Source organism: Oryctolagus cuniculus, chromosome 21, assembly GCF_051225735.1.
Source record: "Oryctolagus cuniculus isolate XC-2025 breed Fujian yellow rabbit chromosome 21, ASM5122573v1, whole genome shotgun sequence".
Classification (NCBI taxonomy): domain Eukaryota; kingdom Metazoa; phylum Chordata; class Mammalia; order Lagomorpha; family Leporidae; genus Oryctolagus; species Oryctolagus cuniculus.
In genome coordinates, this window is record NC_142887.1 from 23,136,340 (window position 1) to 23,148,482 (window position 12,143).

At 56.5% G+C, this 12,143-nt stretch overlaps 1 protein-coding gene across 4 annotated transcripts in view; it reads left to right on the top strand.

Moving 5' to 3' along the window:
• SGSM1 (small G protein signaling modulator 1) overlaps nucleotides 1–12,143 on the top strand; it is a 96,300-nt gene that overhangs the window by 11,042 nt on the left and 73,115 nt on the right. Inside the window, exon 3 of one of the 4 annotated variants that reach the window (XM_089322915.1) lies at nucleotides 3,955–4,051. The exons of the other annotated variants lie outside the window; for them this stretch is intronic. The gene's annotated coding sequence lies outside the window, so the exon portion shown is untranslated. The remainder of the gene's footprint in view (nucleotides 1–3,954; nucleotides 4,052–12,143) is intronic. 4 annotated transcript variants of the gene reach the window in all.

The following is a 12,143-nucleotide window of genomic DNA, read 5'->3' on the forward strand; positions in this document are numbered from 1 at the left end:
CAGCTTTACCCACTAAGCCACAGTGCCACCCCTCCTCCCCCAGGTGGTTTTTAAACAGAAATTTGTTTCTCCCAGTGCTGGAGGCTGAAGTGCAAGGTCAGGATGCTAGCATGGGCAGGGGCTGGGGAGGGTCCTCTTCTGGGTTGCGTACCATAAACTTCTTACTCCAGTTTCACTTAAAATGTGCTCCCTTGGGGGCCAACACTGTGGCATAGTAGGTTAAGCCTCTGCCTGTGGTGCCAGCATCCCATATGGGCACTAGTTCATGTCCAGCAGCTCCTATTCTGATCCACCTCGCTGCTAATATGAGAAATCAGTGGAAGGTGGCCCAACTGCTTGGGCCCCTGCATATGTGGGAGATATGGAAGAAGCTCCTGGCTTTGGGTCGGCCCAGCTCCAGCTGTTGTGGCCATTTGGGGAGTGAACCAACAGATAGAAGATTGCTCTGTCTCTCCTGTCTATAACTCTACCACTCAAATAAGTAAAATCTTTTTTAAAAAATGCACTTCCTCACTCACACTAGCCATGTCTCAGGGCTCAGTAGCTGGATAGGGCTAGTGACATCCTGTGTGACAGCACAGGTATAAAGAACTTCCAGAAAGTTCTGCCATGATCTGGACAGAATACTGAGCGCTCCAAATGTATTAACATACTTCATGTAAAAGGAGAAGTCAGAAGCGTAAATGGTGCTTATTGTCCCATCACAGAGTAAATCTAAGCACAGAGAAGTGAAGTGACTTGTGCAAAGTCACATAGCTGATAAGAGGAGGAGACAGGGCTTTAAGCCAGCCCCTTAGTCACAGTCAGGGACCACTTTTCCTTCTAAGGTCAGAAAGAGGTGGTTACTGTATTTTATGGTTTGCCTGTGTGCATTTTAAAAAAGAGAGATTATTTATTTATTTGAAAAGCAGAGTGACACACAAAGAGACAGAGAGATTGATCTTTTTTTTTTTTTTTTTTTTTTTTTTGACAGGCAGAGTAGACAGTGAGAGAGACAGAGAGAAAGGTCTTCCTTTGCCGTTGGTTCACCCTCCAATGGCTGCCACGGCTGGCACGCTGCGGCCGGTGCACTGCGCTGATCCGATGGCAGGAGCCAGGTACTTATCCTGATCTCCCATGGGGTGCAGGACCCAAGCACTTGGGCCATCCTCCACTGCACTCCCTGGCCACAGCAGAGAGCTGGCCTGGAAGAGGGGCAACCGGGAAAGAATCCAGCGCCCCGACCAGGACTAGAACCCGGTGTGCCGGCGCCGCAAGGTGGAGGATTAGCCTATTTAGCCACGGCGCCGGCCTAGAGATTAATCTTACACCTGCTGGTTCACTTCCCAAATGGCTGCAATGGCTGGGGCTGGGCCAAGCTGAAGCCAGGAGCCAGCATCTCCATGATGGTCTCCCGCATGGATGGCAGGGGCTCAAGCACTTGGACTACTGTCTGCTGCCCCCCAGGTGCATGAGCAAGGAACTGGATGAGAAGTGGAGCAATCGGGGCTGGAACTATTGCTCTGATATGGGATGCTGGTGTCAGAGGCAGTGGCTTAACCCACTGCACCACACTGCTGACCCCCGAACTGCGTGTATTTTCAGTAACCTGAGAATTTCATTTCTTATTTACCCATAGCTGCCAATCCCTCCAGGCTGTGGGCAGAGGGGTGGGGCTTGTGCTAGAGCCGGCGTGCACCCGTGGAGACGGGGCGTGTTGCCAGGGGAGCTACCCACGTGCAGCAGGCAGGGCAGCCAGGAGGCACAGGCTGGTCTCCAGGGCATGGGCTGAGAATGCAAACCTCGGTGGCCAGTTTTCCTGGGAACAGAAGGAGCTGGAGGGGTCATCCATACTCCTCCATCTTCTCCATCAGCAGCCAAAGGATGCCAAGACTGCCCTCAGTGGACGCTCGGGACTTGGGCACTGGGGGACTTTTCTTGTGAAGGGCAGGCAGGGGGGGTGCGACTGCAGGAAGCCCAGGCCCCGTCCCAGAACACGCCTCCTTCCGGGTCAGGGCAGGTTGGCACTCCCCACACCTCTGGGGGGTGATACCTGGCACCTATTTATAGTGAGTCGGTGAACGATTAACTGGGGCCAGGCTGGCAGCCGCCGGGCAGACGCGTTTACTTCTCCTTGAAGCCCCAACACCCACATTGAGGGAGGGACTGGCAGAACCGTGTTCCTAAGCTTGCAGAGCCGTATGCCATGGCCTTGTCATTTTTCGTCCCCTTGCTCTCCCTGGCTGCTCACACCCAATCCCTGGGCTGTGGGACCCACTCCTGATTCTTTGCTTTCATTGTCTGTGCTGCATGGAGGGTGGGGTGGGGCTGTCCTGGACCTGCAGGTGAGAGAGAGTCCAGAAGAGGAAGCTTTGAGCCGCTCACTGGTGTTTGCTGAGCCCCTGCCGTGTGCCAGGCGCTGTGGCAGGCACTGGGCTGACAGCAGTTAGCACCCCGGGCAGGGGGTGCTCTGCTCTCCTAGGGCAGACAGTCCCGAGGGGAGGCACCGAACAGCCAAGCAAACAGATCAGAGTCATGAAGAATTCAGAAATGGATGAGAACGCAGCACTGCGGGAAGAGGAGGGAGACAGAGGCCAGAGTGGGCCAGAGTGGTGGTCAGGGTGGGCTTCTTTGAGGAGGTGGCATTTGAGCTGGTACTTTAATGATGAAAAAGAGCAGCTGTGCAGAGGGCTTGAGGCATTCGGGGAAAGCTAGGAAGCAGGGAGTGAGGAGGAGGAGGAGGAGGAGAGGGACAGGCAGGGAGGGGTGGGTCCCCTGTGCAGGTGGCAGGGAGGGCTTCCGATCTGACAGTGCCAGCCCCTTCTCTGCAGTGGCCCTGGAGTCCATTGTGCTGGGAGCAGAAGCGCCTGTCTGGAAGGAGGCCCTGAGCCTGTTTGCAGAGAGAGCAGGACGCCCGCCAACATCCGTCCTCGGTGGCAGAGCGGGGAGAGGCGCTGCTCCTCCTCCCCTTCCTCTCCTCCCCTTGCGCCTGCACTGGCTCGTGCCTGTCACCTGGCCTTGAGTCTGCAGCAGACTCTGCTCTGGCTGCTGTCAGGATGGATCCGCCACATGGCATCTCCCAGCACGTCTAAGTCACCCATGTGCTGTCGGCTCAGCCCTTCCTCCCGCCCAGCCCCCGGCAACCACCGCTCTTGTTATTGGTGCTGTAGTTTTGCCTCTTCCAGGATATCACAGAAGTGGGGCCGTTCCAAGTCCAGCCTTTATGGAGCGGCTGCTTTCATTTAATGATAGACATTTAAGCTTGGGTGTTCCTTTTTTTAGGGATTCTACTTTGGGGACTGAGATAAGGAGTCAGGGGGTGCTGGGTGCCCTGGGAGGGATGGGCTGTGAAAACCAGGGGCTAAGGATGGACATGGGGCTGCTGGGTGCTGCTGGACCCTGGCCCTGGGAGCACAGCCATGGCTGTGACCGTGATGCCCAGCTGAGGAAGCAGGGGCATCGGCCGCCCAGCCGCTCTGCTGCCAGTCCTCTGCTGGGGGAACCTGGGCTGCAGAGCAGGAACCCGGATCCAAAGCCTCGCCTCCGGTGGGCCTGGTGGGCTCCGCCTCTCCCAGATCAGCGGCCTCCTGGGAAAATGGGAGTAGTAACTGCAGTATCTGTATTGCATGGTTCTTGTGAATCTTTGGGCTCATGAGAGTAAAGCACTCACTGTGGGAAGCACCTGTTGGTGTCTGTTGTATGAATAAACAAACCTACTGTGTGCCGAGCTCCTGGCAGGACAGTCTGAGGTTTGAATCCCCACCCTGCCATTCCCAAGCTGTGTGTCGTTGGGCAAGTCATTTCACTGGAATAGGACTTGGTTTCCTCGTCTGTAGAGTAGAGATGAGTTTATTAGTTTATTTTGTTTATTAGTTTATTTTGTTCATTAGTTTATTAGTTCATTTTGGTACCAAAACGTTTGAAATTCATGCATGGCTCTTCCCATCACCCGTATTTTCCGTGAACTCTCGGAAGAGCCCCTGTGAAGTGGTACTGTGCTTGCATGGAACCCACCCACCTCCTTCGGCAAAATCCTCATCCTCTCTGGACTACTGATGGCCCCTAACACAGTGTAAGTGTCACATCAGTCGCTGGTATATGTAGTGTTTAGGGAGTAATGACAAGACTAAGTCTGCAGTGTTTAGTAGAGAGGCAGTGTTCCCCCAAATGCTTGTGTTTTATTTTTTTAAGATTTATTCATTTTTTTGAAAGGCAAAGTTATAGAGAGAAGGAAAGAGGGAAGGAGGGAAGGAGAGGGAGGGAGAGGGGGAGAAGGGGGGGAGCGAGAGAGAGTGAAAGAGAGAGAATGAATCTTCCATCAGCTGGTGCACTCCTCAAATGGCTGCAGTGGCCAGAGCTGAACCCGGTTGAAGCCAGGAGCCTGGAACTCCATCTGGGTCTCCCACGTGGGTGGCAGGGGCCCAAGCTCTTGGGCCGTCTTGCACTGCTGTCCCAGGTGCATTAGCACTGAGCTGTATTGGAAGTGGATCAACTGGGACTCAAACCAGCACTCATATGGGGTGCTAGTGTGGCAGGTGGCATCTTAACCTGCTGTGCCACGATGCTGGCCTCCGAATATTTCTGACCTGAGTGCTGTTGAATCTGCAGGTGGGAAACCTACAGATATAGAGGGCTGGCGAATGGTCTTATGTTGCTGAGGCAGATACTGCTCTTACCTGTTTCATTGATGGAAAAGTCGAGGCTCAAAGAAGAGACATGATGTGCCCAGATCAGGCAAGCAAGAGCTGAGATGGGAGTCCTGCAAGTCTTTCCCCAGAGCCCAGTGCTTCTAACTGGGCAGCAGGCACTTCCCCAGGAGCTTGCAAGAGGGGGTGGCTGGCCGGTGCTGCGGCTCACTAGGCTAATCCTCCGCCTAGCGGTGCTGGCACACCAGGTTCTAGTCCCGGTTGGGGTGCTGGATTCTGTCCCGGTTGCCCCTCTTCCAGGCCAGCTCTCTGCTGTGGCCCGGGAGTGCGGTGGAGGATGGCCCAAGTGCTTGGGCCCTGCACCCCATGGGAGACCAGGAGAAGCACCTGGCTCCTGGCTTCAGATCAGCGTGGTGTGCCGGCCGTAGCGCGCCGGCCTTGGCGGCCATTGGAGGGTGAACCAACGGCAAAGGAAGACCTTTCTCTCTGTCTCTCTCTCTCACTGTCCACTCTGCCTGTCAAAAAAAAAAAAAAAAAAAAAAAAAGAGGGGGTGGCCACCTCGCCTTGGCTTGGGAATGAGGAGCAGATGCGTGACTTGACCCTGGAGAATGGAGACAGATGAGGTGGGCAGGGTGGCGAGTGGAGGGGGCTGCATGAACCAAGGCCCATGGTGGGAGTCCTAGGGCTTGCACAGGAGTGGCACACATGACCCAGGCTCAGGGTGCAGGACCGGAAGTGACAGGGTTCAGCAGGAAAAGAAGGTTGGACCACGCCAGGGTGGCAGTCACAGCCTGTGCGGTGGCACCGTCCGCCCTCTGTCCCTCCTCAGGACTCTGTGTCTGTGCCTGGAAATGTCCCCAAATACTCCCGAACCCGCCCTCCCACTTTCCCCCCACCCCCAGCCCTGTTCCAGCTCTCACCTCCCACATGCCTCACCCCTAACAAATTAAAGAATGAAAAGCCGCCGGCTCTTTCCATGAACTGGTCTTCCAGCCACAGTGTCCTTCCACCTGTTCCTTCCTTTGGGCTCCGAGACATCTCTGTGGGGGTAGTCACAGGGGTGGAGGGGTCACCTCTGTTTTAGAGCTGAGAAACCAGAGGCCCAGATCATTAATGTCTACTTGCTGCTTGGATCTTGATCCATCACCACCTCCAGGAAGCCCTCCTCGACCTCCTGTTCACCCAATTGAGTCTGGTGTCTCTGTGACTTATTCTCCTAAGATCTGTTTTCTTTGCCTGCAGAGAGGTGGTCTCACCTGGCCATCATTTACCCTTTTCTTTTTTTTTTTTTAAGATTTATTTATTTATTTGCAAGTCAGAGTTACACAGAGAGAGGAGAGGCAGAGAGAGAGAGAGAGGTCTTCCATCCGATGGTTCACTCTCCAGATAGCCGCAACGGCTGGAGCTGCGCCGATCTGAAGCCAGGAGCTTCTTCCGGGTCTCCCACATAGGTGCAGGGGCCCAAGGACTTGGACCATCTTCTACTGCTATCCAGGGCCATAGCAGAGAGCTGGACAGGAAGCGGAGTAGCTGGGTCTTGAACCGGCGCCCATATGGGATGCCAGCATTTCAGGCCAGGGTATTAACCTGCTGCGCCACAGCGCCGGCCCCTTACCCTTTTCTGTGATGTAGCTAGTGTCTTTCCATCTCACTGGATGGCAGGGACTCTGTGAACCGGGTTGAAGTCAGGAGCCTAGAACTCCATCTGGGTCTCCCACGTGGGTGGCTTAGGCCCCAGCACTTGGGCCGTCTGACACCTGACATGCAGTAGGCAATTGAGAAACACTGAATGAAGATGCTAAGTGGGGGAAGGCGGTCCTGGGGGAACCTGGAAGAGGTGCCTTTGTTCTTGCTTGGGGATGGAGAGGTTCTAGGAGGAGGTAACAGTTTGGCGTGGAGGTGGTGGTGGGGATACCTGGCAGAAGGCACCGAATGAGCAAAGGCACAGGGTGACCGGGGTCAGTGGTGCAGGTGGGGCTGGAGATGCCGGCACCTGCGCCAGGTCTTGGAGTCACTGCACGGTGCCTGCAGAGGAGGCGCAGCAGCACCGCCTGGCCTCGCTCATCGCTTTGCCGTGCAGTTGCCGAGGGGCTTTGAGTCACCCCCTCTGCTCTCCACCTTCCCCCCAACTCTGGAGTTATTTTTAAAGTTCCCCGCAGAGGCCCTGCAGGCATCTGGTGTGACTGCCCTCTCCACCGTTTCTTACGCAGGTTCGAGTCAGCGTGCCTGGGGGATCTGTGTCATAGCAGGGCGCTGGCTCAGCACAGTGCATCTGCAACAGAATTCTGCCCTCGCTGGTGGGATGCCAACACCTGAGATCGCAGGTGGGGAGGAGGCTCTCGGGGTCCTGCTGAGGCAGCACGCCTTGGAGGCCGAGGGGCTACTTGAATGACGTTTTAAGAAATGTTTGCTTGTTTGAGAGGCAGAGAAGTGCAAGCTTCCAAGTGCTTGATACAGCCCCCAGCCAAGGCCAGCGCATGCGTGTCTCCCACGTGGGTGGCAGGAGCCCGGTCGTCCCCACTGACCCCCATGGTCTGTATTAGCAGGAAGCTGGAGTCAGGAGCTGGAGTGGGGCATCCAACCTAGGCCCTCTGATGTGAGCCCTGGGTGTTTTAACTACGACGCAGAATGCCCACCTGAGTCGACTGGTTTTTATTTAGGCCTACTGTGTGTCTCAGCCACTGTGCTGGGTGCTTTACCCACGGGTCCCTGTGGGCCGAATCCAAGGTGGACAGATTTGTGCCCACCCATGAGCTGAGGATATGTTTTAAAAACCAAGTTCAAGGGCTTTGAAAACTAAACAAGAGATTATGAAACCTAAACTGTATGGGCCTGAAAATACAGATTTATCAAATAAAAGCAAGCAAATGATTGGCTGGGTTTAGCAAATGAAAATTCAGAATACCTGGTCATGTTTGATTTTCAGAGACGCAATCAAAGAGCCCACACGTGACTCCATGCGGTGTGTGTGGCACACTTGTCCTGGAAAAGCAGTCCCTGAATACCCACAGCTTAGGCACATCTGGGCAGCCAGCATTTTCCCTGGCGGCCCCTCCCCTGAGCTACAGAAAGGAGTTAGCTGACCTTGGTCTTGAGCACAGCAGGGTGATCAGGAGGATCTCGGTGAGCATCTGCTGCTGGATTCGCAGCATTAATATCAGAGTGGTCACCAGCATATATTGGGCACCTACTGTGTACCCAGGGGCTCTGGGTGTTCTTAGGGGAGAATGACACTAGATGTGTTTACACACAGGTGTATACAGAGGGCCCAGGCCAGGGTGCATCCCAAGGAAGAGGACCAAGCAGAGTAAAGGGGTAGATGTGGCCTTTGGGGGGCCCTAATTAGATAGGGCCATCAGGGGGGAGATGTTTGAGCTGACCCCTGAGTGGGGACGGGGCTAGCGAGGGTGTATAGCACTCATGGTGTGCTGATACCCACTCTGAACCCTGTGTCTGTTTTGCTCGTGGAAGTCTCTCACACAGTAGCGCTGGGAGATGGTGCAAGAATTGTTCCAATTTCACAGATGAGAAACTGAGGCCTGAGGTCGCCCAGAGAATGGCTGAGCTGCAGTGGGCCCTGGGCCTGGTGGCTCCTAAGGTGGTGTTCTCACTTGCATCACTAGGGTGCCTTCCTTGTCATGGCGCCTGGTGTGTGCTGGGTCCCCTTTGAGGCCTCTGAGACAGCTCTGTGTGCTAGGGCATGGCAGCTCCATCTGGGGCTCAGGGCCAGTGTGAACCCTGAGCTCAGCACGGTGTGAGGCCGGCTCAGCACGGCCAGGGGGTGTGCTGAGTCGATTGGGAACCTGGCCCGGTTCAAGGAGGGCAGCAGGAGGGTACCTGGGCGTGCACAGGTGGCAGGTGTGAGGCTGGCAGAAGACAGCACAGCCACAGGCGCCCCCCTGGGCTTCAGAGACTGGCCCAGGTTTCCCTGCTTGGAGTCAGCGCTGCCTGTGCCGGCTCCCTCTGGGGATTAATCCTCCTTTTATGCTGTTTAAATATTTGCAGGTGGAGGGAGGGAAGGCGAGAGGGCGGCACTGGTTTCTAAGTGGCCGCAGGGTGGGACTGGAGGTGGAGTGAGACAGGTGCTGTGGAGGGGCGGGGCTGGGCCATAGCCCCCGCCCCCTCGCCTGACCAGCCAGGCCCCACCCAGCTTGTGGGCAGGAAGCTCAGGGAAGGCAGAGCGGAGCTGAAGGCTCCTGGGCAGGTGGCTGTGCACCTGCTGCTTCGGGCACGTGTTGCGGGTCGGTCCTGGTCATCTCTGCGCTTGCAGAGTCCCTGAGGCATGTCGGGCACAGATGTGACTCCCAGGACGCAGGGTGCCGTCACCGTATGCCTCATGTTACAGACGGTGCCAGAAACTTGTTCAGCTCACATGGAGGGACCAGACCTGGGGTCAGCGACTCTGCATTCTGGGCTTGGAGCCAGGGCTCCTGTGCCTCCCGACACCTGACTTCCTGGTTCTAGATAAGCTGATAAGTTGGTTCCAGAAGTGAGCTCCCTGTCCCTGGTGGGATGAAAGTGGATGTTGGCGAACCCCTGAGAACAGATGCTGGGGAGGGAGAAAAGCTTCCTGGCCCCTGTGACCTCTTAGGTCCCCCCCTCCTGAGAACCCCCCACTCCGGGGTGTGAGTGGCAGAGTCTTGTCCGGGCAACGCAGGGCTCCTGACCCCAGCTCAGGGCTTCTTTTGGCCCCCAAGCTGGGAGAAGCTGAGGTATCCCTCTCACAGGTGTCCCCGCCTCTGGGGTTTCCAGATGACTCAGGACTGAATGAGGCTGGAGGTGGAGCCCCGGACGAGGCCACCCTACAGGCCCAGGTTCGAGTCCCCTTCCTTGGCTGTGTGATGCCGAGAAAATGGCATAAATTCTCTGGGCCTCCATTTATAGGTCTGTAAAATGGGAATAATAGTGTCCTGTGAGGCCTGAGGCCTGTATTCCCCACAGAGCGCCTGGCACGCAGTAGGTGCTGAGTGAACATTCTCTCTTTCAGTGCGGGCGTTAACAAATGCCTTTGGTCCCTGGCTTCTGCCTGTGAGACAAGGGCTCTGTTAGAACCAGGGGCCTGGGTCTGACTCCTGCCACCTCTGGGTGACCTTGGGCAGGCCTCCTGTGCCATCTGTGCCTTTGTGTCCCCACCGGTAAAAGGGAATAATCTGGGAACTTGCCTTCCTGGGACTGGGCTTACATAGTCCCTGGGACACAGCAGGTGCTCTACAGAGTGAGTAGTGAGCATTCTCGCCATAAAGCTCCTACTGTGTGCAAGGCGCATCTGTCTGATCCCTTCTTGCAGTCCTGAAAGGTGGCAGGTTCCACTGCTCAGAGGCGGCAGCAGAGGCAGGACTTGGCTGTGCTTACACAGCTGGAATGTGAGTGCAGGTTCACCCGGCTCCACGGTGTTCCAACTCCAGTGGCCACCTCCCTCGGTGCTCCCCAAACCGGGTGTGCTCCCCAAACACAGGGCACCATGAGCTAAGATGCCTTGCAGCCACCACTGCCCCCCACAACCTCAGGGTCTGTCTCCTTCCATGGAAGACCTGGTCCATGTCCATGTCCACGTCGGGGAGGCGGGGAAAGTGGTTGAGCTGAATGGCAGGTCCTTCTCCCGGGGCTGCCCAGTCGTGTTCCCCTGCCCCCAGGTCTGCTCTGTCCCCAGGAGGCTTCCTGTCTTCTAAATGATGTCCTCGTCTGAGGCAAGCCTCCAGCTTCTGTGCCTGCTGCTCATCACCAGCCGTTTTCATTTCCTCTCCTGGCCTTGGGCTGTCGGCCTGCTATTATCTCCCGAGAGAAGACTTCCCATCCGATAGCTAGGAGCCAGTAAGGCTGGGAAGGGGTCCCAGCACCCACCCTTGGTGCTGCATTTGCACTTCCACCACCCACTGTTCCCAGGGGAAGAGGTTTGGAGCCAGAGAGTCACGGGCTCCTCCTGGCTGTGTGACATCGGGAGAGGGTCTTGCCCTCTCTGTTTCAGGAGCCACCGCTGTGAGCACACAGCCTGCTCCACACCGAGGGTTTGCACGTGAGACTGTGTGCAGACTGTCCCCTTTCCCTTCCCATGCACGCTGCACTCTCCCTCAGCCCTTTCCGTCCCCTGAAGCTCACTAGTCAACTTGAGCTTGCTGGAGAACCCCCAGAGGGCTTGAGAACACCTGCCAAATTCACTTTAGGGAGGGGTCCAAAAACATCTAAGGAGCTCCAGGTGGTGCTGCTTCTGCTCCATCATCCAGCCTTGGATGCAAAGCCCCTTGCAGACAGCACTGCAGCTCTTTGTAACAGCATGCAGCATCCCAGGACTGATGGGAGGGGCTGGCCTCTGCCTCCTGCCCAGCTAAATTCACGGGACGTTTGCAGTGTTTGCATTGGGTCTGTCTTCCCTGCTGCTGTGATGTGTCCATGCACATCAGTCTGGGTGGAGAGGACAGAAGGCAGGACGCTTGGGGTCAACACCAGGGGAGGAGAAGGGAAGGGAGCAGGAGAGGCCAGAAGGAGAGGAGTCCCAGGGGGCCTCAGCCAGCCCCTGGGGGAGTCCCGAGGGGAGCAGTGTTGACCACCCTGGGAAGAAGTGAGACCTGGAAGGGAGCTGCCCCTGCACCCAGGCATCCCTGTGCCCCAGGGGCTGGCAGCCGAGGGCCCACAGCTGCTCACGAGCAGCGCTGATGGAATCAGGGTGGGACGTTGTAGCCAGGGCTGCATCAGCAGAACTTAGCCAAGGAGCCAGGAAGGGCTCAAGACCTTCTGCGCCTCTCCCTACCCACCCTTGTTCACCTTCTCCAGGTCCCCTGGCCCTTATTCCCCAAACTCGTCTCCCCTCAACCTGAAACTCCAAAGCCCTCCTGCTGTCTCCCCCAGCGGAGACACCTGCCTGTGGGGTTGCCAACAGCCAACTTCTGCCACCCTGTATTGCAGTGGCACAGAAGCCCCCAGACCCCATCCTACTTGCAGGGAGATGAGTCCTCAGGCCTTCTAGAGGAAGGGGGGTCAGAGAGAGAGGGAGCGGGAGAGAGAGGTACAGACGGGCTCTGTGTACCATTCGCATCACCCACAGACTTGGGGGCAGCATCTGGGTGCAGAAAAGCCCCCCAGAACTCTTATTCTGGCTCCACCTGCTGCTGTCTTGGGGCAGCCCCCCACACATCCCCGGCTACCCAACTGCATCCTGGGGTTTGGAGACTTGATGAGATAGCAGCTCTGACCCTTGAGTCTGGGATGTGGTGATGGGCAGACGTTTCCCTTGGAGTCAGGTTGCCCTGGGTTTCAGCCTCAGCAGGGTGACCTTGAATTTGTTGGTGCAATTAAAAAATTCCAGGAAGTTCCAAAAAGCAAAACGTGGCTGCACACGGAGCACTCTGTTGGATCCATGTGGATGCAGTGAGCCCTCCCACTGTGTCGCAGACTCTCAGTCTCTCCAGCACTCTGAGCCACGCTGTTCACCTCATGTCTCACTCATGTAGCATGCGGTTGGGCTGCTGCTGGTGGCGTCTGTGCCGAACACACACAGACGCTGCTCCTGGTTATCACCCCAT